General features: G+C 43.5%; 1 protein-coding gene across 9 annotated transcripts in view; it reads left to right on the top strand.

Annotated features, from left to right (window-relative positions):
* LOC146817850 (amine sulfotransferase-like) overlaps window positions 1-25,136 on the top strand; it is a 600,799-nt gene that overhangs the window by 93,474 nt on the left and 482,189 nt on the right. For 2 of the 9 annotated variants that reach the window (XM_085611328.1, XM_085611326.1), the window contains one exon: window positions 16,660-17,194. The exons of the other annotated variants lie outside the window; for them this stretch is intronic. The gene's annotated coding sequence lies outside the window, so the exon portion shown is untranslated. Of the gene's footprint in view, window positions 1-16,659; window positions 17,195-25,136 lie in introns of those variants that run through there. 9 annotated transcript variants of the gene reach the window in all.

Here is a 25,136-nt window from a genome sequence, read left to right as displayed (position 1 = left end):
CTCTTCTATTTCATTAAAATATTCTGACATGCAGACTGAAACATGCACTTTTAATACCAGGAGCAGACTTCCATGGTGAACAGTAGTTTTACTACAGTGATCTAATGAGCAACTAGATTGCTAACATTCAGAATTTATGGCAAATGTGTGACATATCTGAATACCTTCATGATGGAATCAAAGTAAAAAACTGAAAGCATTTCCTACTGAGGAGACTGCAGTACATGAGGAAATTAGGAAAATAAATCTCCCAAGATGGCCACCGGAGACAAAAGATCCCAAATGTAGCCCAAAATCACCCAGATGTAGCCCAAATATAGCCCAATGACAGAAGTGTGCAAAACACTTATTATTTTGTGTTTTTGCAGTGTTATATAGTGCAGACTTGTCATGTATTGGAGTGCTTTACATGAGCATTGGTTACATCACACAAGAACAAATTCATTTTGGTTGTAGACATGGGGAGACTAAGTGATTTGACCAGAATCACAGAATGTCGAGCTGAAGCAGAAACTTCAACCTGGTTCCCAGTTGCAAAGTCAGCAGTTCTGGAAGGAACACCACATCCTCTCCCCTAAGTGCAACATTTAATCAAGTGGTCAACTGGATAAAAAAACATAAAGATAACAAATAATTTAAAAGTGCTTTGTCGCTATTTGAAAACTCAGAAAATATGTCCTTATTTTAGTCTTTTAGAGCACTAACCATAATTTTGATGCCAATAAGACCCTCTCATATATGTAATTTCTAAAGGAAATGCTCTAGGTATTACAGTTGTGATTACATCAAGATGATGTCAGGCGTTCCACACTTTTGTAATAAATATAGAATGTTAGCAATCTAGTTGTTCATTAGGATACTGTTGAGAGGCAGAGGCCAGGGGCACGGACTCTGAAAATTGAAGGCAGGTAGGAGGGTGCAAAGGCAACAATTTAACCACACTGAGCAGGCAGGAAGGGCCGTGGACGCACAACAGACTATGGAGGGCAGTGGAAAGGGGGGCAGGGGCAACAAACCAACAATACAGGACTTGCAAGAGAGGCTGTGGCAATGTAATAGACCATTGTGGGCAGAAGGAAGAGGCAATGGTAGGACAACCATACATGCCAACAGACCCGATTCAGCCAGGAAACGTCCAATGTTTTTAAGCTCAAATGGGCTTTATTTGATCTGTCTCCTGTCTACAATCTCCTCTTTTTCAATGTAACTCAAAGGGGAAAATCAATACCCCAGTTTTTTTTCAAAATCTCCCTCTTACCAAGTTCAAAATGTTCGCAAGTATGGTACATTGGATCATGGAAGGAAATGGGATAGGGACATGGACTTGGATAACAGGGGACAGGAGGGACATGGAGAGGTGCACCAAACTGACCCTGCAGGGCAGGCATCAGGGTTTGCAGCAGCACAATACACCACACAGGGCATTCAGGACGGGAGTGCAGCACCACAATCCATAGAAAGCAAGAGGGAGGGGACAGGACCATGCACATGGACAACAGAGAACAGAGGGGCAAGAGGCAATGGTAGCTAGCTGACCATAATGGACAGACAGGAGAGAAAGCTGCAGCATAACAGACCATAAAGGGCAGGAGGGATGGATCAGGGGCATTACAATGGAACAGACAAGCCAGGAGGGAGGCAGTAGGGGTCTGCACATGTACACAGAGGGCTGGGGGCAAGGGGGCAGGACAGGAGCAGCAAGATAGCCATGGAGGTCAGGCAGGATGGGCACTAGAAGCAAGACACACCATGAAGAGCAACAGTGAGACTGTGATGGCATACACACAGACCATGGAGGGAAGGTGGGAGGGGGTCAGGGGCAGCTAACTGACCACACAGGGAAGGTGGGAGGGGCCATGGCAGCACAGAAGACCATGCATGGCAAGTGGGAGGGTTAGTGGCAGCACAATGGCTATGATGGGCAAGAAGGAGGGTGTAGGGGCATGGACAAAGGACGATGGAGGATAGAAGGGAGGGTCAGGACCTGTGCACAGACAAGAAAGTTCAGGGGAAGGGGCCTCACAACAGACCACATGGGGCAGGCAGGAGGAGCAGTTGCAGCACAACAGACCAGGGAGGGCAGAAGGGTGTGGCAGTACAATGGACCATGTAGGACAGGAGGAAGAGGATAGGGGCATGGCATGTGGACAGGCAGGGTGGAGGTGGCAGGGACAGGTTACAGTCATCTGACAATGCTAGGCAGGTGGGAGGGGAGTGGCAGCTCAACAGAACACTCAGAGTAGATAGGAGTGGCAGATCCATGGGACATGGTGGGCAAAAAGGATGGAGCAGGGGCATGCACAAAGACATCGGAGGGAAGGGGGAAGGAGAATAGGGGCAGCAAGCTAAGCACAGAGTTTAAGCAGGAGGTCAATGATGGGGCATAGAATTGGGCAATGGAGGGCAGGAGGAGTGGACTGGTACATCATACTAAATTGAGGGCAGTGGCAGCACATCAGACCATGCATGGCAGGAGGGAGGAGGCTAGTCCATGGATTCACACAACAGAGGATAGGGAGGAGGGGATGGGGCAGCAAGCTAACTGTTCAGAGAAGGCGGGTATTAGGAACTTTATTGTTTTGTGTCTGTGCGAACTACTTAAAATATGAACAAGTATGCAGCATGATCTCACTTTTATTCAGGAAGAAGAGGACGTTTGTGACTGTGACTCCGGGCTCACTTGGCAGAAACACCCCCTGACCCTCCACCCCCTATTGCAAAATGTAATGCCCGTGAAAAGGGTAGGTGAACACAGTGTTATATAGAACATAGTCCTGAGAGCACGATTGAAAATGAAAACTAGATATAGTGTATGGTATAAACTATGCACCAAAAAGTGTGATATAAGATGAACCGGGCGTGAAATATAATATGCAATACATTGTGCGCAATGACAGATTCATTGGAGAGCGCGAGATAGCACAGGCACTAGCGCGTGCTATGCGATATGCGCCTTGGAGTGTAATATGCACAGGGCAGTTTGTGTAACCTAACTAGTTTCTAAAGTTGTAATATAAAATATGTGCTGGGGAGTGTAACGTTGCATATGCACTGTGACAAAGATATGGATCCCAGATTGTAATATGTATGGCATAGCACTGTGCGTTATAACATAGGCATCGAGGAAGGCACGTTAGATGGGGCAATATAACCCGTGCGAAGACAAGTGTGGCATGACATATTCACGGGGTGGTGTTACAGTGCACATGGGCTAGAGAGTGTCATAGCATATGCACTAGCTAGTGGAATACAACACAGAGGTGTGTGGCACTCTGCAGGCAATGGTGGGTGTAACACAGCATTGGGCTCTGTCAGGAGCGCGCTGTGACTCTCAAGTGATGTTCGTCCCCTTTCCCGAGAGTAAAATAAAAAGTATTACACATCCGGCAGGGGATGTGTGTTTTATTAACCGTGAGGGGGGTTTCTTGCATAGTTTTGGTCGAATTTTTGCCGAATCCCCTTTGAAAGGCTTGGTGTGCATGTGTATTAAATGTGCCCGTCAATAGCTACCCATGTTTGTATAAATAAACGACAAGGGTGTCTACCGGGATTAGGCACGGTAGGGCATCAGACATGTCAGAGCTTCACTAGTGGTGTAAATACATTCCACGTGGATTCATTGCATGCATAGTCGCCTTTTAATGTTGTTGTTGTTGTAGTACTTTATTCGACATTGACAAGAATGTCATAAAAGTTCAGCACAATGTATATAAAAGACAGTTTAAAACAAACCATACTACAACAAACGACTTCAATTCATACAAAGTTAAAAAAGATAAAAGAGTTCACATATGCTCATATTATGTTCACATGTCCTCTAACATTAGTAATGTAGACAGAATAGGTTGCGAATTCAAGTAGGTGGATGGTGTACTTATAAATGATGCACCTTGAGCAACCTACGTCTTAACCTCCAGGCCCAACCCAGGTACTTGGCGGTCCCACAGATTATACTTGGGACAGATGTTTCATATGTCAAAATGCGCAGTGCCACCCTTGTAGACCTTATACCCAGATTTTTGCAGACAGGTTTGAGCCACCTTAATCTGGGTTGCCTGTACGCCTGGCAGGCAATTATAAAGTGGCCAATGGACTCTGTGGGCGAGGCACACCCAGGGCAACCTGTTGGGTACGTATTTACCTTGTTCCAACTGGATTGGAAATCATGAAGAGGGAGGGTACCATACCGCCTTTTAATGAATATCACGCAAATCGTCATGGTGATAGGTACGTACGGTTTGTCCAGCATGTCCTAGGTGTGTCTATAAATATATATTTTTTAAAAATAATAAAAAACAGTGGCTGGCCCTGGGGATTGGGGTCAAAAAAATATAATTAGGAGACAGGCCCTGGGGGATGGGGTCATCAGGGCCAATAAATTAGAATAAGAAGGGGAACCACACAGCCCCCCCTTCTTAAAAAATTAAAATAAATAAAAGACTGGCATCGTGCCGGAGGCCATGCCCCCTCCGTGCAGCACTCTGCAAATGTGCCCCCAACAGGCATCCCCAGTATGCGCCAGGGAGCTGCGCTGCAGACAGGTGTTCTGAGGCCAAGCCCCTTTTTACACCTCTCTGCAACACAGCTCTGTGGCGCTTACTGGAGGTACCTAGTGGTCTAGTTTGACCCTAGGGACCCTTAGGATTCAAGGGGACTTAATCTCTCAACTTAGAACAGCCACAGGGCACGTTTACACAGTGGTGAAGGGAGGGGACGGGGCCTGAGGTGACATGTGCAAACACGCACTATGGCACGTTTTAAATTGGGGATATAATTTCCCTTCAATACTGAGATCCCCTGGGGGCTAACTAGCCCACCAAGTGCTTCCAGTAAGCGCCACTGAGCTGCATTGCAGAGAGGTGGTCCAGGCCGTGCCACTTTTTACACCTCTTTGCAACGCAGCTCTGTGGCACTTACTGGAGGTACCTAGTGGGCTAGTTGGACCCTAGGGACCCTCAGGATTCAAATGAACTTAATCTCCCAACTAAAAACGGACACAGGGCGTGTTTACACAGTGGTGAAGGGAGGGGACGGGCCTGAGTTAACGTGTGCAAAAACGCACTGTGGCCTGTTTTAAGAGGTAGTTTTAATCCCCATGCCCTATTATATACTAGGGGCTTACAGAGGAGGTCATGCTAATCACAGGGGGACCCCAACGCATAATGTTCCCTAGTGTATGTAGGTGTTTTCACTGTATTCTAAGTGTCTTTTAACATAGCACTGGCTCTAGGACTGGTTAGTCAGACTCAGTTACCACCAGTATCCGTCTGAAAAAGTTGAGGGTACAGGATGATTTTGCAACAAGGCTTCTTTCTGCTCTTCTTTTTGTTCTTTCTGCACGTTATCCTTCTTCCTGCACTTATCTTCGTATTTGAGGACTTCTGTTGCTTCTTTCTGCACTTCTTTTGTTTCTTTCTGGGCATTTTTTCTTCTTTCTTCACATGTCCTATCTCTGTAGGCATAGTTAGAAATTAGCATTTAAAAAACCTTTGAAATTCACAGAAAAAACCATAGGTTTCAGGCACGTTATAGTTAGGAATTAGCATTTAAAAAACCTCAGAAATTCACTGAAAAAACCATAGGTTTCAGGGGTGTTATAGTTAGCTGGACTTTTCACTTGTACAAAACCATTGAAATTCCCCCGTTATAGTTAGTTCAGCTAACTATAACTCGCGCGCCCGCAATGCACTGCTGATGACGTCACATATTACATCACTAATGACATGGTCAGTGACATCACTCATGACATCACTGATGACATCTCAAATGACATCACTGATGACATCATCCTTGTGATAGAGTGGCAGACCTCCTCTCACCCTAATATAACCTTTGATACACACATTCAAAAATAGAGACTAAAATTTTCAAAACAATGGACATACCAATACCAGTTACAACAACCTCTTCAGTAATTCTAAGATCCACATACACATCCACTCATTCACCAACAGTCCTATACAGTCACTCATACATGTACTCACTCATCATATGTACTCATACACCTATACATCCTGTTACACAATGCCACTCATCCATAGAGTTACTCACACACATAGTCACTCATGCTAATAAAGAATCAAACATACATTTACTTGCATATGCAGTTATACACACACCACCACACTTACTTCTACGGAAAATTACACATACTTAGTCTTTTAAACAATCACTTATAGAAACACATACTTATTCATACAGGAACTCTTTCAATCTCTCACTCTCACATATACTCACATATATACACCAATAGTCACATATACTAGTTTAAAATATATGTAGTTACTCATAAAGACACTATTGAGACAGTCATTCACTCACTAACACACCCATACACACACTCATCCACCCATACAGTCCTGCACACATGCTGTGTTCAACACATACAAACAGTGAGTCACTCATTCATGCACCTATGCACTACGTAATACCCCCACCGAACCATGCAGACACTCAGACTGATACTCAAAAGACCAACTAATAACCTATATAGACACCCATGTAGCTACTCACCAACCCATGCAGCCACTTATACACAGTGAGAGACTGATACAGATATTTACATATTTAAACATTACTCACTAAGCCATGTATTCACTATAATACACTTAATCAGTCAGTTACACAATCAATTTTTCAAAAACAAATCATCCATTTAGACACTTATATACCCATTTATTCTTCCATCGACCTTGAGATATACATATATAAAACATATTTAATTTTCAGAAAAACACACATTCACTGGATGATGTCATCAGTGATGTCATCAGTGATGTCATTTGAGATGTCATCAGTGATGTCATGAGTGATGTCACTGACCATGTCATGAGTGATGTAATATGTGACGTCATCAGCAGTGCATTGCGGGTGCGCGAGTTATAGTTAGTTGAACTAACTATAACGGGGGAATTTCAATGGTTTTGTACAAGTGAAAAGTCCAGCTAACTATAACTCCCCTGAAAACTATGGTTTTTTTAGTGAATATATATATATATATGTATATATATAGATATAAATATAAATATCAATTTTTTTAAAGAAAAAATTAATTGGAGAAAAATAAATCAGATTTAATAGACATTTTAACAAATTTAACAAATAAACTTAATTTTAAAAAGTTGAAACACACATATATAATAATGAATTTATATGTATATATTTACTTTAAAACAAGTATTAAATAATTAATGTATGTATTTTATCATTTTAAAATGATATAAAAATGATATAAAAATGTAACAAATATATCTTTATATGTATATATACATATGTGTATATATATATAGCGATCTTTTTTCACAAAGCCAAAGTTCCACCACTGGTGATCACCATCAAGTGCATTCACTAAACATAAAAGTAGGACCATCATGTTGTATAGACATGGAAAAAATATACAATCAATGTAGTTCTTGTGCTTGTTGTCTGAAAGACAGGCTATGTTTTGTATTTCTGAAACATACATATATTTGCACATTTGTTAATTCATAATTCACTCAAAACCTGACGATATCCTGAATTTCATTATAAGGCGCACTATAGGTTCTCTGGCCGAGTGGCCTGTATGAGTGCTAGATAATTGTAAAGTATTTACTGCAGGTTAGAGTTAAGTCCAGAACAAAGATTAAACAAGCAAAACTTGTACATCCATGGCCCTGTGGCCCATTCAGTTTGGGGGCAGCCGGTCAACCGTGTTGCCACCTAAATAATGCACCATGTCACAATTACGGTCCCAATAATTCTGTACATTACAGAAAGAAAAAAGGAAAAGCAAACAAAATATCCCTGTTACATTCACAGGGACCCTAATGTGTCCCAAACCTATATCTCATTTTGCCAATGCTAAAACCGATTAATCAATTGGCGTGAGGGGGTGCTCATTACGGGGAGGGGGAGGACAGGGAGAATTGTCAGCAAGTGCCTGACGTGTGGGGGGAGGTGTAAGTGAGTGGATTAAAAAGGGATTTATATAATAACAACAATTATGAAACTCAAAGGAGAAGAAAAGGGGGGGATTAAAAATGGGCGGACCAGCTACTAATGTCATCATTCTAGGAGGTGAATCATATGGGGCCAAGGCCAAACTATGGGGAAATGCACAATCCTAGTTCCCCGGAGGGAGGGGGGACAATGCAGGATACGCTTCATGGGAAGTTTCCAACCTGCTAGCACTGTGTATCGATAGAGAGCCCTCCTCGAGCCACAGTGCACACAGAGAAATCAGATATCAGCATGGAAGCAGAGAAATGAAATTCAACTGGTGGTGTACTCATCCTATGTGGACAAAAAGTTCTTCATCTTCATTCAGACCGAAGGGGTTCTTAGTGTCGAGGAGTATGATGTACTTAGATTCCAGTATCCGCAGTTGTTTCTCGCGGTCGCCCCCTCTCGGGCTTGTCGCCATCCTGTCAACACCAAAGAAAGACAGACTGTTAGTGTTATTATCATGGTACTTCAGCCAGTGTCTAGCAGTAGAATAACTCAGATCACTGTTTCTGATAGCTCTAATATGCTCAAGAATTCACTTCTTCACAGGGAAGATGGTGCTGCCTATGTACATCTTATTGCAAGGACATATTATAGCATATATACAATAATCAGTATTACAATTCATGAATTTGGTTATGTTCCCAGTTTTCCCAGTAGGTAATGGGTACGTTTTCCTATTCTTGCTGGTACTACAGGCCTTGCATTTCCCACACTTAAAAAAGCCCTTCTGCTGTTGGATCCAACTTTGTTTGCTGGTCCCCATGTAGATACTGAATAGCATGTCTTTAAAGGATCTTGCCTTCCTGTATGTGACCATTGGGTATTCACTGACTTTTAGTTCCTATCACTGGATCATTTTTAACAATGTGCCAGTGTTTCTTAAGGGTCAGACTCGACACTAAATTCAGTTATCATCCTTATATGATTGGTCTAATTCTCAGTTTGGGGTCTTTTTTACCAGCAAGGCTGCTCTATTTTGTGAAGCTGTTCTCTCAACAGCTGTGCAGAGAACTTTATCTGGATAACCTCTCTCCTTGAATCTGTGTACCATGGTGTTTCTGTCTTTCTCATAGCTTGCATTGGTGTTGCAGTTACGCTTTGCTCTTATCAGTTCTCCATATGGAATACTCCATTTAAGTTTATGTGGGTGATGGCTTTTAGCACGTAGGAGACTATTCCCTGCGGTAGCTTTTCTGTGCAGGGTAGTGAACATGGCCCCTCCTTTATTTGTATACCCACATCCAGAAAATCAATTTTTTCTTTGTCACATTTATGTGTAAAATGAAGATTCACCTCGTTCTCTCCTAGCACCTTAAGGAATTTGTCCAGGTCTGGTTTACTGCCACCCCATACCATGCAGATATCATCACTATATCGGGTCCAGAAAACAGTGTGTCTGGTCAGGTACTCATTCACATCACTCCATACCATTTGTTCCTCCAGCCATCCCATTAGCATACAGGCAAAGCTCAGCACAAAGCAACTTCCCATAGCAGTACCGATCTTCTGTTTGTACCACCTGTCTTCAAAGAGGAAAAAGTTGTTGTTAAGGCAGAGGGACAGCATTTCAATAAGCATGCTATATATTTATATATAAACCAATAACATAAAACCTCTCCAGTCTGTGCAACAGTAGGGAAAGTGTTGGATAGATGAGGGGTATAAATTACTATTCCCACTACAATGAGTGCAACAGTAGGGAAAGTGTTGGATAGCGGACGGGTAAAAATTACTATACCCACTCAACTGGGTGCAACAGTAGGGAAAGTATTGCATAACAGAGCGATAACATTTACTATTCCCACTCCAGTGAGTGCAACAGTAGGGAAAGTGTTGGATAGTTGGGAGGTAAAAATTACTATTCCCACTCCAATGAGTGCAACAGTAGGAAAAGTGTTGGATAGTGGAGGGGGTAGACATTTCTATTCCCACTTCAGTCAGTGCAACAGTAAGGAAAGTGTTGGATTGCAGAGTTGTTAAAAATTACTCTTCCCACTGCAATGAGTGCAACAGTAGGTAAAGTGTTGGATAGCGAAGGGGTAAAAATTACTATTCCCACTGCAGTCAGTGCAACAGTATGGAAAGTGTTGGATAGCGGAGCTGAAAAAATTACTATTCCCACTCTAATGAGTGCAACAGTAGGAAAGTGTTGGATAACGGAGGGGTAACAATTACTATTCCCAATCCAGTGAGTACAACAGTAGGTAAAGTCTTGGCTAGCCGAAGGGTAAAAATTACTTTTCACACTCTAGTGTGTGCAACAGTAGGGAAAGTATTGGATAGAAGAGGGACAACATTTACTATTCCCACTCCAGTCAGCGCATCAATAGGGAAAGTGTTGGATTGCAGAAGGGTAAAATGTACTGTTCTCATTCCAATAAGTTCAAAATTAAATCTTATTAATGAAGTGGGGAGACACTAGGAGCTAGTTTTGAGGTCCAGTGACTCGAGCTCCTGAAGTTAAACTAATACCAAAAGGGAGTCACTGTTCATACTAAGACACAAAAGATGGAGGGGAAAGTACTCTAGTCGTGTGCTACTCTATCTACTGGGGACAGTGTGTCCTCATCTTAATGCCCTCACACACCCCGAAGGATGTCATGCTTCATCATTGGGCTTTCCTTCTCGCCGGGCCGGTGCTGCAATGCCCTACGGGCAGGCCTGGACGGAATTTGTGTAGTCGCATTACGCAAAGTTCAGCGAAGATGTAAAAAATCTCTGCGAGATATGCAAAATTCCGCGAGCAAGTGGAATTGCTTGTTCCGCCCATTCCCGATGCGTTTTTCCTGTTCGGGGATGCTGTTTGCGTGCTCCCCCTATCATTATTAAAAACAACGTGAGTGGTGCTGCTCTAAGGGATATTATGTCCCTCTGTAGCTAGGTAAACCATATGTCCCTAATGGACATATATTACGGTCAACATGTTTCACGCTTTTGGACGGTCTCAGAAGGAGATCCAGAGCGCTTTGTCAGGACCAAAAATAGTTCTATATTTATATCAACAGCGGCCTAAAGGTGCCAGTGTCACCAGATTGTTGAAGGGAGTAGTACTTCTGAAACAACAAAAGTATAGACCAAGAGTACAAATATCCATTTTAATGGTAGTTCATTTTGTCCGGGTTGTCTATTGGAGGGCCTGGTGCTCATAACAATTGGTGTGACTATTATCGCTATTGGTTGGCGTATGTACAAGTGAGCAATCAGTGCTGTGATCATTAAATTAAAAATGAAACACAGGCAGCAGAACTTAGCAAAATGTAGAAAAGAGAAACTAGCCATCAAAAATGTGCAAAAACGCGCACGAAACAATCACCGGGAAGCGCTCTTAGAAACACATGAAAAACAGAAGGGTGGGACAATCATGTCTGTAACTACTTACATACCTCAATCTAACCAGGTCAAAAAGATTCTGTTGAAACACTGGAACATCCTGAACACAGGCGGAATGCAACTGGAATGCCCAATATTTGCGTTCAGATGCACACAGAACTTAAAGGATATCGTCATCCACACGAGACCTCAGAAGAAACAGGGGGACAACCAAAGGACACTATGGGATCTACCAACGGTCAAAGGGCACTCTCCATGTGGAACTTGCAATGTCTGTCCATTGACAACACATACCAAAACACTCCAACTGAACAACCAGGAGTGGACACAGAAAAGACATACAAACTGCAACACAACACACTGTGTCTACATGGTTAAATCTCCTTGCAACCTCCTATATATAGGAATGACATCTAGAGCTGTGCGAACAAGGATGAATGAACACAGAAACAACATTTGTTGCAAAAGAAGCACCACCAAAATGAGCAGGCGCTACATTGAAAAGGGACACACACCAGATCAAGTGACCTGGACTATCATTGAATCAATTCCATTATGGACAACCAATACCCTATTCCAAAATAGCAAATATGGGTCCATTGCCTTGGGACGAATATCCAAGGCCTTAACGACGAGATACTATGGATTGAGGTAGCATAGAAACACCAATACCCACACATAATATGTCAAGGAACTGAACTTTGGGTTAATAACCTCAAAAAACGATCCCACTATAGCACTCAACATTAATTGCGATTACCTATGCTCTGCATACAAAGCCACCACTACAAAAATGCAAATCTTGCTCCCGCAATTTGACCAGAGGTTCTTTTCTGGTTCTTAAATAACCATCCTTGATAATACAACGGGGCGCAACAGAGCCCTCTAATACTATGTGTTGTTCCTTTTCCTCTTTCTATCTTTTTTACAGTTCTCGAGTGAACTCTCACTGATCTCATGTGGTCTTAACCCAAATACTAAGGGGTGAGAAATGTGGTTTATTTTGTACATTTGCTAAAACAGTGTCTCGAGGTTTGCCATCATTGGTCGGGCCCTATGATATTATCTCACTAGACATCTTAGGTTCACTTACTTATCTGACATATGAACCTGTTTGAACAAAACCACGTCTACGTCGGTATACAACCAGGGCAGAAGTATGGCTATATGGGTAACATATGGGTAGAGAACAACCCTGGCACAGTATTATTATGGCACTAATCATTGATCTTATTCCTATGTTTGTATGTCTGTCCCTTTTTTATTATCTCCTTTTAATTTTAAATTTAATGATCGCAGCACTGATAGCTCACTTGTACATATGCCAACTAATAGTGATAATAGTCACGCTGATGGTTATGAGCACCAGGCACTCCAATGGACGACCCGGACAAAACAAACTACCATTAGAATGGATATTTGTACTCTTGGTCTATACTTTTGTCATTTCAGAAGTACTACTCCCTTCAACAATCTGGTGACGATGGCACCTTCATGCCGCTGTTGATATATATATATATAACTATTTTTGGTCCTGACAAAGCGCTATGGATCTCCTTCTGAGACCGCCCAAAAGCGCGAAACATGTTGACCGTAATGTATGTCCATTAGGAACATATGGTTTACCTAGCTACAGAGGGACATAATATCCCTTAGAGCAGCACCACTTACGTTGTTTTTGACAGAGGGATCACCCTAATAAAACTTTTCACTCTCCTGCAGCCATTTTTTAAAACACTATTTAGGACTTCACTGTCACTTACACCAACGCACCCATAAGGCTTCATCAAAAGATCTCCGATGAAGAGACCCTTAGGGGGACCCGTAGGGCTTTGCAGCGCCGGCCTGACGAGGAGTAAAGCCCAATGATGAAGCATGACATCCTTCAGGGTGTGTGAGGGCGTTAAGATGAGGTCACACGGTCCCCCATAGATAGAGTAGCACACAACCAGTACTTTCCACTCCCTCTTTTGTCTCTTCTTAGGAACAGTGACTCCCTCTTGGTATTAATTCAAAATTAAAAACAAACAAATTATCATCACCAAAAGACATTTTTTTTTTTAGAGTAAATAAAAAAGTATTTAAAAATGTTAACAATTAACATAAAATATATGTAATATTAAAAATAAAATATAAAACATATTATAATGTTAAATACATATCACAAATACTTTATTATATACAAATATTTTTCAAACAAATACATATTTTTATTCAGAAACTATTTATTAACAAAAACATGAATTATTACACACATTTAGTCTATTTACTTCCTACCCTATATCACTACACAACTCACAACCCACATCGGGGAAAATATATTTGCAGTAATTAACATAATTATTTATCAATTAAACAGATATTATTAATTAAAAAACAAAATGAAACACAAAACATGTAATTCACTCCCCACCCTTTGCATCTATAATCCATACAATTCACACCTAAAATTAAACTGTAAAAAAATGAATCACAAAATTAAAAAACTCTATCAATTTAATATCTAATAGTATTTTACAACTAATTATAACGTAAGTAATATTCATTTACTCCCCTCCCTTCACCCCTATAAATCCCAAACCCATACAAAATATTTAAACAATTACACTAATTAAATGTCAATTAATGAAACAATAAATGATAATTATCAGCTAGTCATTAATACATTTTAAAAAAATTACTTCCTACACTTTACCCCTAAAAATCCCACAAACTCCACATTAAATTAATAACACAATTATCATAATTGTCAATTAATTAATTCATTTTAATTACCAACTCATTATTAATAATTAAAAAAATACTTCCCACCCTTTACCCCTATAAACCCCTAAACCTGCACCTAAAATTAATTACACAATTATCATAATCAATTGTCAATTAATTAATTAATATTAATTACCAACTAATTATTAATTCATTACAAATAAATTACTGCCCTACTTTACCCCTATAAACCCCACAACAACTGTTATGTTCTGTTAATTGAGATTTGTAGAGCGCATGATCACCGGCAGGTCTTTAAGCGCTAAAGAGAGAGTAGCTATGTCCCACCCCAGTGAGTGACTATTAGTCTCCGGTCGGTGCATGTGATTATGCCCAGGCTTCTGTAAAGAGTAGGGTCTTCAATTTTCTTCTAAAAGGGAGAAGGGATTTTTTCTTACGAAGGTTTCCTGGCAGCTTATTCCACCGCTGTGGGATCAGGACCGAGAAGGCTCTCCCCCCTTTGGTCATTGTGTTGAAGCGTGGACAGGCCAGCCAGCCTGGCTCTGATGACCGGAGGATGCGTCCAGAGACGCAACTCTCCAGGCTCTCCTTGATGTAAACTGGAGCGGTGGAGCCTGTCCATAAAGGACTTTGTGGGTGATGCAGAGTCCTTTAAACTTGGCTCACTGCTTGATGGAGAGCCAGTGAAGCTGTTGCAACAGAGGTGTGGCCCATGCCCGTCTAGGGAGATTGAAAATCAGCCTAGCTGCATCATTCATTGCTACTTGCAGCTTGCCTAGTAGCTTTTCGGGTAATCCAATGTAAAGTGCATTGCCATAGTCAGGCGGGACACGGTCAATGCGGTAACCACCGTCCGCAGGGAAGAGAAAGAGAGGAGGGGTAATAATTTCCTCAGCTGTCAAATTATTTATTAATTGAAAACAAATAACTTCTCACCCTTTTCCTCATAAACCCCACAACCCGCACCTAAAATTTACCCCCAAAAAACTAAAAACACAATTAACATTATGAAATATCAATTAAAAAATATTAGTAAATAAATATATTCATTAATTTATTATAATTAAATTACTTCCCACCCTATTCCCCTATAAACCCACAACCCACTACGGAACTAAAAAATGCAAAATGTAATTAAAATAAAATTAATAACTACTAAAATCTTAGCACATATATTAAAAAACATAAACAATACTTATACAAAAAATATATCACATACATTTAAAATATAGACTAATATACTAAACAATATTTTAAACAACTATATTTTTGCAAACAATATTATTGACTTCTATATTTTTAAAATCGATATATCTTATATGGTGATATTCTTGACCACAATATTCTTGCTGTCGATATTTCTGTGTCACTAAATTTAAAATTCGATATTAGTGTAAGTTGACATTTCAAACTCAATATTTTGACTGAATACCAAGTGTTGTAGCTGTCATATGAGAAAAAATGAAATTTTAGAATAAAATCTTATTTCTGCTTAGTATGCAAGGTGCACCAGAAATGGTGTTGAAATCGCAAATGTAGTCCATATATTATTCTTTATTCGTAAATGGATGAAAATCAGCCTTCAGACAACGTGTCTTCTTCTTATTACATTAAGAACTTCATCAGGGCTTTTTATATTGAGTAAAATGATCACAAATAAAAAGAAAGCACTAGCAGTATTTCGCCGGGATAATCACCCCCACGTCAGTGTTTCAGACAAATCAATTCCCAATTGATAATCTCCTATTTTGGGGTTCCCAGCCAAGTCATGGTAGCCAGCAAGCAGATTCTTGCTGAAGTTCTTATTGTGATAAGAAAGAATTGTGTTGGTTGATGGCTGAAGGCTGATTTTAATCCATTTACGAATAAATGGACTGCATTTGCGATTTCGACTCCATTTCTGGTGCACCTTCCATACTAAGCAATTTGTCTTCTTTGGATTCCAGCGGCGTTGAACAATGGCTAAAATACTATTTCTGTTTAGAACAAGCTAAATGAATGATTCAGCAACTATTTGTAATACATTATTAAACATTGAATTCCCGTTTTAATGTGATTGTTGATACATATTTAGGAAATTAACTTTTAAAAATTAGACTTTTAAAAATTAGACTAAGTGAACATCCAGCAGCAAATTAGCATTACCCTGCCAGCAGCTGGCCACTGTTAGTGATTCCCCTAATAAGGTGTGAAAATTGCTCTAAGAGCAGAAACAATGGCTTAAGCCTTGCCACAGGGAGATCTGGTTGAGAGGTGTGTGACTTTTCTCAGCCCCTGCAGGGTAGCTGGAAAGGTTTGCATACTTCATTCACTTAAAATAGACCAGGGTATGGTCTGCCCATTTATAGTTAAGTGTAAAAGAAGACCTGGGGAAGAAAAGTCTTTCTTCCCTGGGCCATCTCTAGCCAGGTTGGTACCGGACCAGTGGGAGGGATAGCTTGTCCCCGGACCAGTTTAGTACTTCTGGCTGGATACCAGCAACTTCTAATGGCAGAAGGGTGTTGACATAGTTGGATTTTACTTGGAATAGTGTGTTGTGGGACAGTTTGCTGTAAGGCAATGTGTTGAAAATGTCAGGATGTCTGCCCTTAGGATTTTTTTCTCATTGAATAGGAAGTGTCCAGGTGCCACTGGCTAGTGAATCCTACAAAAGTTGCATCTCACTTCCAGAACTTCAGAATCGCATCTGGACCTGAGGCAAAGCAGAAGAGTCCTGGGCGTGCTGTCTGTGACCTGTGTGGAGGCTTGAAAGGCTGGACCTGCTCCCACCTGACTGTGAAGAGGACTCCAAGAGTCAGTAGGCTGACCACCTGTGTAGTTTCAGTGACACAGCATGCTAAAGGAAATTTCTGAAGGTACCGATGACCAGACACAACTGGACCTGAACTGAACCTTGCTGGTGGCTTTCACTAGAGAGAGTCCTAACCTCCAACTACCGAAGTCCTGGGAGCCTTAGGTTTGACCAGGAAGAGCTGCTCCAGAAAGTCTGGAAAGTTGTGATATAGAAAATCTTTGGACTTCCAAGACCTCAAGAGCGTAAGCGGGCCTTACAGCAAAGATGTTCGACTTTGACAGGACTTCTAATGCTACTACTTCTAGGTTTGCCCTCGGGAAGAATTTGAGATAAAAATAGGCACTCAGTCAAAAGGTACAAATCTTTTTTTTACAGTTCTGTTTTATTGTTATAAGCATTAAAACGCAGAGACAATGATCCATAATTCAACACTCACCTGTGATTGTGCCCCCCTGCCCCCTCCCCTACCCATCCAGCAATTACAGTTTGGACTGGTAGATCAGCAAAGAATCATCACTTGTTGTGGCAGTAGATGTACAGTTGTTGCCTCTATGTTCATTGCATTTTCTGCATATTTTCATCCATTTTTGGGGACATCACCTCCCCTGATATAACACACCATATCTGTAATCATGCATCAGTCCATATAGTTTTTCCAGTCTCTTAATTGTGGTGGCTGTTCCACCCCCCATAGACGTGCAATGTTGCATTTGGCCAACATCAGTCCTAGTGTTATCCAAATTTGCTCCATGCAGGTTAGGTCCGACGTGTCCCAGATAGTGAGAAAGCACCACTTAGCAGTAGGCTCCATGTTACAACCACTTAAATTATTCATACAATTGACCACCTCTTTCCATGAGCTTTGCAAGACTGAGCACTTCCATATAATATGAAAAAGTGTGGCTACCTGACTAAGACACTGTGTATCTATGGTCCTGCCCATTTTTATTAAGGTTGTACATGAATAGTAAGACCAGTATAATATTGTCAGTTGTACCAAAAGGAATCTGGTCCACATGGCCACTCCCCTAGGGGATTCCAAGGCTTCTGGACATTCATCATCTTCAAAACCTTCAAGATCTCGCTCCCATTGTGCCCACAAGTGAACTAGGGTGTCAGGTGAGTTGTTAATTTTTTTTTGATAATTAAGTGAAATTGACTCAAGGGGCATGTGGGCACCAAGTAGCCTGTCCTCTAGAGGGGAGACCTCGTTGAGCCCCGCACACACTTGCAGCGCTTTCTGCACTGCATGTCACATCTGTAGGTAATCATAAGTTTCAGTGGGTTCTAGCTGAAATTTGCTTTGCAAGTCTGTAAAACGGATGATGCCACCCTAGTTCCAGAGCCCCCCACCCTCGAAAAGCCTATGTGACCCTATTTATCGAAGCCAGGCTGTGCCCTTAGACTACCCAACCTGGCTGTATACAACAAGGGGGCTGGCTTGAGTTGTTTTGTCTCTCCATCCAAGCGCCCGTGAGTTGTGTGCCAAATGTTCAATGTAACTGCTGTCAGGCCTTTAAAAGTCATGTGGTGCATTTCATCGTATATGACCCTAAGGTGGCCCCCCTGGATGCATTGTAAATCAATCCATATGGTATGCAGGTTCAGTTATTAGAAGAGGTACTTAGGAGCATATCAACAAGGGCTTTATCTCTGCTTTTTTGGCTTTAAAAGCCAAAAAAGCAGAGATAAAACTAGCACCCTATCAACAAGGGTGCTAACATGCAAATTTGCATGTTAGCACCCTTTTACTCTACGCTTCCCCTTGCATCTCTAATGAGATGCAAAGGGGGCGTTCCAGAGTAAAATAATAGGAGAAATGTCGCTAAGTGACATTTCTCCTATTATCAAGAATATCGCTAACCCTGTTAGAGACAAAAAAAGCAGCGCTAACCGCGGTTAACGCTGCTTTTTTACGTCTGGTATTTTTCAGACTTAGCCATGATATCCTATGGAAGGAGGATATCATGGCTAAGTTTGTCTGTCCCTATCAACAATCTAACGTGAGATTTTCGCTGGGTTTCCAGCGATAATAACACGTTAGCCACTTAGCACCAGGATTTTTATCGCTATTGAGATAAGCGTTGCTAATAGCACGCTATCTCAGCGATAAAAATCGGCGCTAGCTGGCGATAATTATCCGAGCGCTAAGTGCGCTCAGCGATAATTATCGCCGGTTGTTGTTGATATGCCCCTATGTCATTAACTGCTGTTAACTGCACAGACCAATAGTATTTTTTGATGTCTGGGAAGGCAATGCCACAGTCATACCAAGCTCTTGTCAATTTGTGGATGACAATCTGTGGAGGGGCTCTGTTCCAAGTCAGTGTGCGTGTTTTGCTCTCAATTTCTTTGAAGTACAAGATTGTAACTGAGATGTGTAATGCGTAAAAAAATCAAGGCAGTGCCATCATTTTGAAAGAGCCACCCAGCCAATCAGTGACAGGGGCAGTGGCCTCCGTTGCTGAACATCGTGTCTAAGGATTGCAAGCAATGGCAAAAGGTTGTTGACATAGAACCTCTTGAGATCGGTGTTCATTCATATTTAGGCTATCTGGTTTTAGGTTTAAACCTATAATAACTGATAAAACCCCACCAAAAGGAAAATAGCCATCACCGGTGTAAACATATATACACTGAAAAAATGCCACTGGAACCACAAACTAAGTGCCATTCAAAGAAAGGAAAAGATGAGTGAAAGAAACATTTTTAATTCTTTCTGAAGGGGCCAATACAATGTAACTTTGTTATACATGGTAGCATCAAGTCGACTGTGCTAACAGTATTCTGCTTGAGTTTTGTTGTTTAGGGATGTTACTGAAACATTGTTTCTTCTTCCTTCAGCTTTTTTCAGTTTTGTGGTCTTTGGTCTAAAGATGCAGTGTTTAGAAGCATGATTTAGGTCTTATTTAGTTATTTTATAAACTGTAGAGAATCGGGAAATATCAAAATCATATTTGATATTTTGGCGACATTTGATTTCACTGTGATAGGTAAAATGGCTGGTTTCATAAGAATCTTTCCTAATATGTACCATCACATATACCCACAGACAGAAAATGGATGAAATCCTTTGATACATCAGCCCCCTTTTCTAGTGAGTCTGTATTGATTGTAAGTGAATTGCCAAACACCCCAAGCTTTAAACAATCAATGCAAGATGTAGTGAAAGGTATATGTGAAAAGATTGTTGTCACCTGGCATCTGAGATAGTGGTGAAAACATGACACCAGATGTTTGATAAACATGGAACGCAGTGTCACTTGGAATGCTGCTGAAAAATGTTCCTATCAAGTTCAAAAAAGATTGGAGTGATATTGTTTGTATTTGCAGCAATTCAGCAACCTATGTGAAAATGTTGTATGATGGTCTATCAAAATCGATACCTGAGCTGAAGTGCTTCCCTGTGAGAGATCCTTGTAACTTGCTCAATGGTATGCTGAAAGCATCTTTACAATCTTCAGGGTTTATGACGAATGCTATTGAAGTTGTAGTCCATTATGGGCAAACACAAGGAGATGATGGACGAAGCGCTGAAACTTTTCAGACACTCGCCCCCAGTCACAGATCTGGGTTGAATCCATCATCATTCTTTAGCTCACTTCGCCACCTCAGTTCAGACCCAGCTATATGCAAATCAGTCTTGACCCTGTACCTCATGGGAACAGTCCAGCCCGAACTGCCAAGCCAAGTCTTCCCTGAACCGGAAACAAGCATCCTGGGACCGATTTTTGGGTAACACCCTTAATCAGCCAGGATAGCTTCAATCCAGGGGCAAAGTGAGCAAGGGACCCACGTCTGGGCATATGCTGCCAACTTAGGGTGAACAAAGCAAACACAAGGAGATGATGGACGGATGCTTGATCCAGGGAGGACATGGCCTGGCAGTTCAGGCTGGACTGATCCCATTGGGCACAGGGTCAAGACTGATTTGCATATGGCTGGGTCCAAACTGGAATGGCATGGTGAGCAAAAAAAACAATGGATTTAGGCCCAGATCTCTGTACTGGGGTGAATGTATGAGATTGTTCTGTATTCTGTCCATCAATTGTTCTTTTTGCATTTGTTACCCCGAGTGAGACGGGTATGCCCAGACGTGGCTCCCGTGCTCTCCATGCCACTGGAGTCAAGCTATCCTGGCTGATGAGGGGTGAAACCCTGAAACTGGTCCTAGGATGCATGGTTGCAGTCAAGGGAGGACCTAGCCTGGCAGTTAGGGCTGGACTGTTCCCATTGGGCACGGGGTCAAGACTGATTTGCATATGGCTGGGTCCAAACTGGAATGACATGGTGAGCAAGAAAGCGATGGATTTAGGCCCAAATCTCTGTACTAGGGTGAATGTATGACATTGTTCTGCATTCTGTCCATCAATTGTTCTTTTTGCATTTGTTACCCCGAGTGAGACGGGTATGCCCAGACGTGGCTCCCGTGCTCTCCATGCCACTAGAGCCAAGCTATCCTGGCTGATGAGGGGTGAAACCCCGAAACTGGTCCTAGGATGCTCGGTTGCAGTCAAGGGAGGACCTGGCCAGGCAGTTAGGGCTGAACTGTTCCCATTGGACACGGGGTCAAGACTGATTTGCATATGGCTGGGTCCAAACTGGAATGGCATGGTGAGCAAAAAAGCGATGGATTTAGGCCCAGATCTCTGTACTGGGGTGAATGTATGAGATTGTTCTGCATTCTGTCCATCAATTGTTCTTTCTGCATTTGTCACCCCGAGTTGGACGGGTATGCCCAGACGTGGGTCCCCTGCTCACCATGCCACTGGAGTCAAGTTATCCTGGCTGATGAGGGGTGAAACCCCGAAGGACGCTTGCTTCCAGTCCAGGGAGGACCTAGCCTGGCAGTTCGGGCTGGACTGTTCCCATTGGGCACAGGGTCAAGACTGATTTGCATATGGCTAGGTCCAAACTGGAATGGCATGGTGAGCAAAAAAACGATGGTTTTAGGGCCAGATCTCTTTACTGGAGTGAATGTATGACATTGTTCTGCATTGTGTCTATCACTGCGGTAGTGGGATCTGCCGCCTATGAGGCGGCCTACCCACCTACTGCATTACGATGCGACCACCACCCCGGCGGTTGCAGCGGCCATACTTTGCATTGTTGTCGGTGCTGCTGGCTGCAGCACCCGTCGCAATGTAAATAGGGCACTGTGTACATTGCCCTACACTACTTGGCAGGGGTGCACCATAGGTGTCCCCCCACCCCCAAGAGAAAGTACCCGGGCAGAAGGGGGGCATGCTACATGCCCCCAAAGTCCCTTTCTGTCAACTTGTTCATAGCGGGTTAACCGCCATGAACAAGTGGGCGGAAAGGGATTTCTTTTTTTTTTTTTTTTTTTTTTTGAAAACCTTTATTTCAAAATTCAGGACACAGCTATTCAGCCGACAGCCCGAAGGTTCGGCAGCATTACAAGTTAGATACAGTGATGTGTCCCCAATGCAGTTCAAAGAATATTGCAAAAGGTTCAATTTTAAATAAACACAGAAAAAACTAACAACAAACCCCAGCAAGGCAAGGACATTGTAAGCCCATGGCGGAGGCCCCCAGGGGAGACCGGACCCCACTCGTCTACTAAGTACAAGACTGTGTATGGAGGAAGAAGGGGAACAGCAGAGGCCCAGAACAGTTACTAAAACCAAGCTGTGCTGGAAAGTAGGTCAGGGGGAAAGCTGTTCCTCGGGAGGTTCCAGGTCCGGGGCAAGACATATTCCCCCCCTGTATTGGTTCCACCGCCCCCAGATGGCATGCCACTTCCGGGGGCGACCTCTAGAGCAGTAGACCGTCTTCTCCCTAAACATGCTCCAGTCCATGTTTTCCTTCCACGCGGTCAGTGTAGGGGGTCCCGAGGAGCCCCATAGCCGCGCGATATCTCTTTTTGCTACCATGTTACCCAGAGTCACCCATTGGGTCTGCGCCTCATCGAGGTCAGTGGGCCCCCAGACGTTCAGGAGGCAGCACCGCGCCTCCGGCTGTACCACAATGCCCGTCACCTCCCCCATAACTGCATGGACTCTCCTCCAGAACTCCACAATGACACCACATTCCCAAATGATGTGCAGGAAAGTGCCCACCATACCACATCCCCTTCTGCACAGGCCGTCCTCCGAGAATCCCATGCGGACCAGCCTTGGCCCCGTCACATACACCCGGTGCAGTATTTTAAGCTGCACCAGCCTCAGACGCGACGGGATCGCAACCTCCTTAGGCGAAGAAACCGCTGACTGCCAGTCCTCATTATCCAACTCAAGACCATCCCTGGTCCACTGTTCTCTCAGCCCCAATAGCAAGTCTGCCCGGACGTTTATCAACTTCTTATATATGAGCGAGATCGTACTCTCGGGCATATGACCATCAAGGACTCGGTCCTCAAGGGGAGAGGACTCCGGCACCTTCTCACCCTCAACAAGGACTGATCGGAGGGCGTGACGCAGCTGGATATACCTGAAATACTCTGAGGGCCCTAGCTCAAACTCAGTCTGCAACTCCTCGAAAGACTTCACCCTCCCCTTATGCAGTACATCTCCCACCTTGGATAAACCTATCAGATCCCACTTATCAAAGCCCTTCGTGTGCCAGAGTCTTCCCAATCTTTCCGATTCAAACAATGGGGTAGCGAGGGTTAGCCTATCCTTCCAGCCCAACGAGTCAGTCGCCATCTTCCATACGCGCACCGCCACACCTGTGGGCCCCGTGAGGGACGAGTCTAAGGACCGCGAATACAACGCCCTGTAGTAGTTGCCGCTGCGCAGCAGCCACCTATCCATGGCATACCCAGGGCTGAGGGCAGGGCCATAAAACCCATGGTTGATCGCGCTCAGCTGCGTGGCCCAATAGTACCGTCGGATGTCTGGGAGCGCGATGCCCCCATCGTACCAAGGGAGCGTCAACTTTGAAATAGCTATTCGCGGCCGCCCATCCCACAGCAACGCCCTTTGGAGGCCTTCGACCTCCCGAAAGTATTTGGCCGGTACCCAGTCCAGGGTGTTCTGGAGAGCGTAGAGGAAGCGGGGAAGAGACATCATTTTAAACAGGGCCGCACGCCCAACGAGGGAGAGTGGCAGCCTCCGCCAACCTTCCACGTCTCACCTCAAGCGTGCCAAGGGGGGGAGCAGATTCCTCTCATAGCGCACAGCAGGATCCAAGGATATAAAAATCCCCAAATACACAAAACCCTGCTGGGCAACCTGTATCGAACATGTTCTAGGGATCGGTGGGACCTCGCCACTAAGAACGTACAAGTACGATTTGCCCCAATTAATCACAAGCCCCGAGTTCCTACCGAACGATGCGAGTACGTCACAGACCACTATAAGTGACTTCTTAGGTGAGGCAAGATACAGCAGGATATCATCGGCATAGAGCGAAATACGGTCCTCATGATCAGACGACCACCGAAGGCCCCGTATATCCGGGTGCCAACGTATCCACGCAGCCAACGGTTCAAGGGCGAGGGCGAACAACAGAGGCGACAGGGGACAGCCCTGCCGGGTACCCCTACCAAGCTGAAACGGAGTAGATGCCCGTCCATTCACCACCACATTCGCTAGTGGCCCCTCGTACAGCAACCGAACCCAACTCACAAAACCGCGACCGAAACCAAACTTGGCCAGCACGGCCCATAAATATGCCCACTCCACCGTGTCAAAGGCCATCGTGGCATCAAGAGATGCCACAACAGCCGGTTCACGCAGCGTGCCCGCCCTGGCGATGACGCCATGAAGACGCCTAAGGTTCAATGCTGTATTTCGGTGCGGGATAAAGCCAGATTGATCCGGGTGGACCAAATCGCCAAGTACCCTAATCAAACGGGTAGCCAGGAGTTTGGCCAGAATTTTCGGCTCAGCGTTGAGGAGTGAAATGGGCCGATAGGAGGAGCATCTATCTCGGGGTTTACCCTCTTTATGTATGACCACGATCGACGCCAGCCGCTGGTCCAACGGAAGGATCCCATCCCCCCGCGCCTCCAAAAACATGGCGCGCAGATGAGGGGCGACCCTATCCGGGAACAGTTTGTACAGGTCGATCGGCAGTCCATTCGGTCCAGAGGCCTTACCCGAGTTCAACGCGCGAATCGCCCCCGCCACCTCGTCAACCGTGATGTCACCATCCAAATCGTCCCTATCTATGTCAGAGAGGCAGGGCAACTCGATATCACGGAGGAGATCAGACGAGTCCTCGGACGGCCTGTCCGACACAGAGGAATAAACCCTATGAAAATACTCCGCGAAACACTTCACAATCCCCTCAGGTTCCACAATCGCCTCTCCCCCCTCTCCAATCAACTCTG

The sequence above is a fragment of the Triturus cristatus genome, chromosome 6, assembly GCF_964204655.1.
Source record: "Triturus cristatus chromosome 6, aTriCri1.1, whole genome shotgun sequence".
Lineage (NCBI taxonomy): Eukaryota > Metazoa > Chordata > Amphibia > Caudata > Salamandridae > Triturus > Triturus cristatus.
The sequence above is the reverse complement of the archived record's forward strand: the minus strand, read 5'-3'. Positions and strand labels throughout refer to the sequence as shown.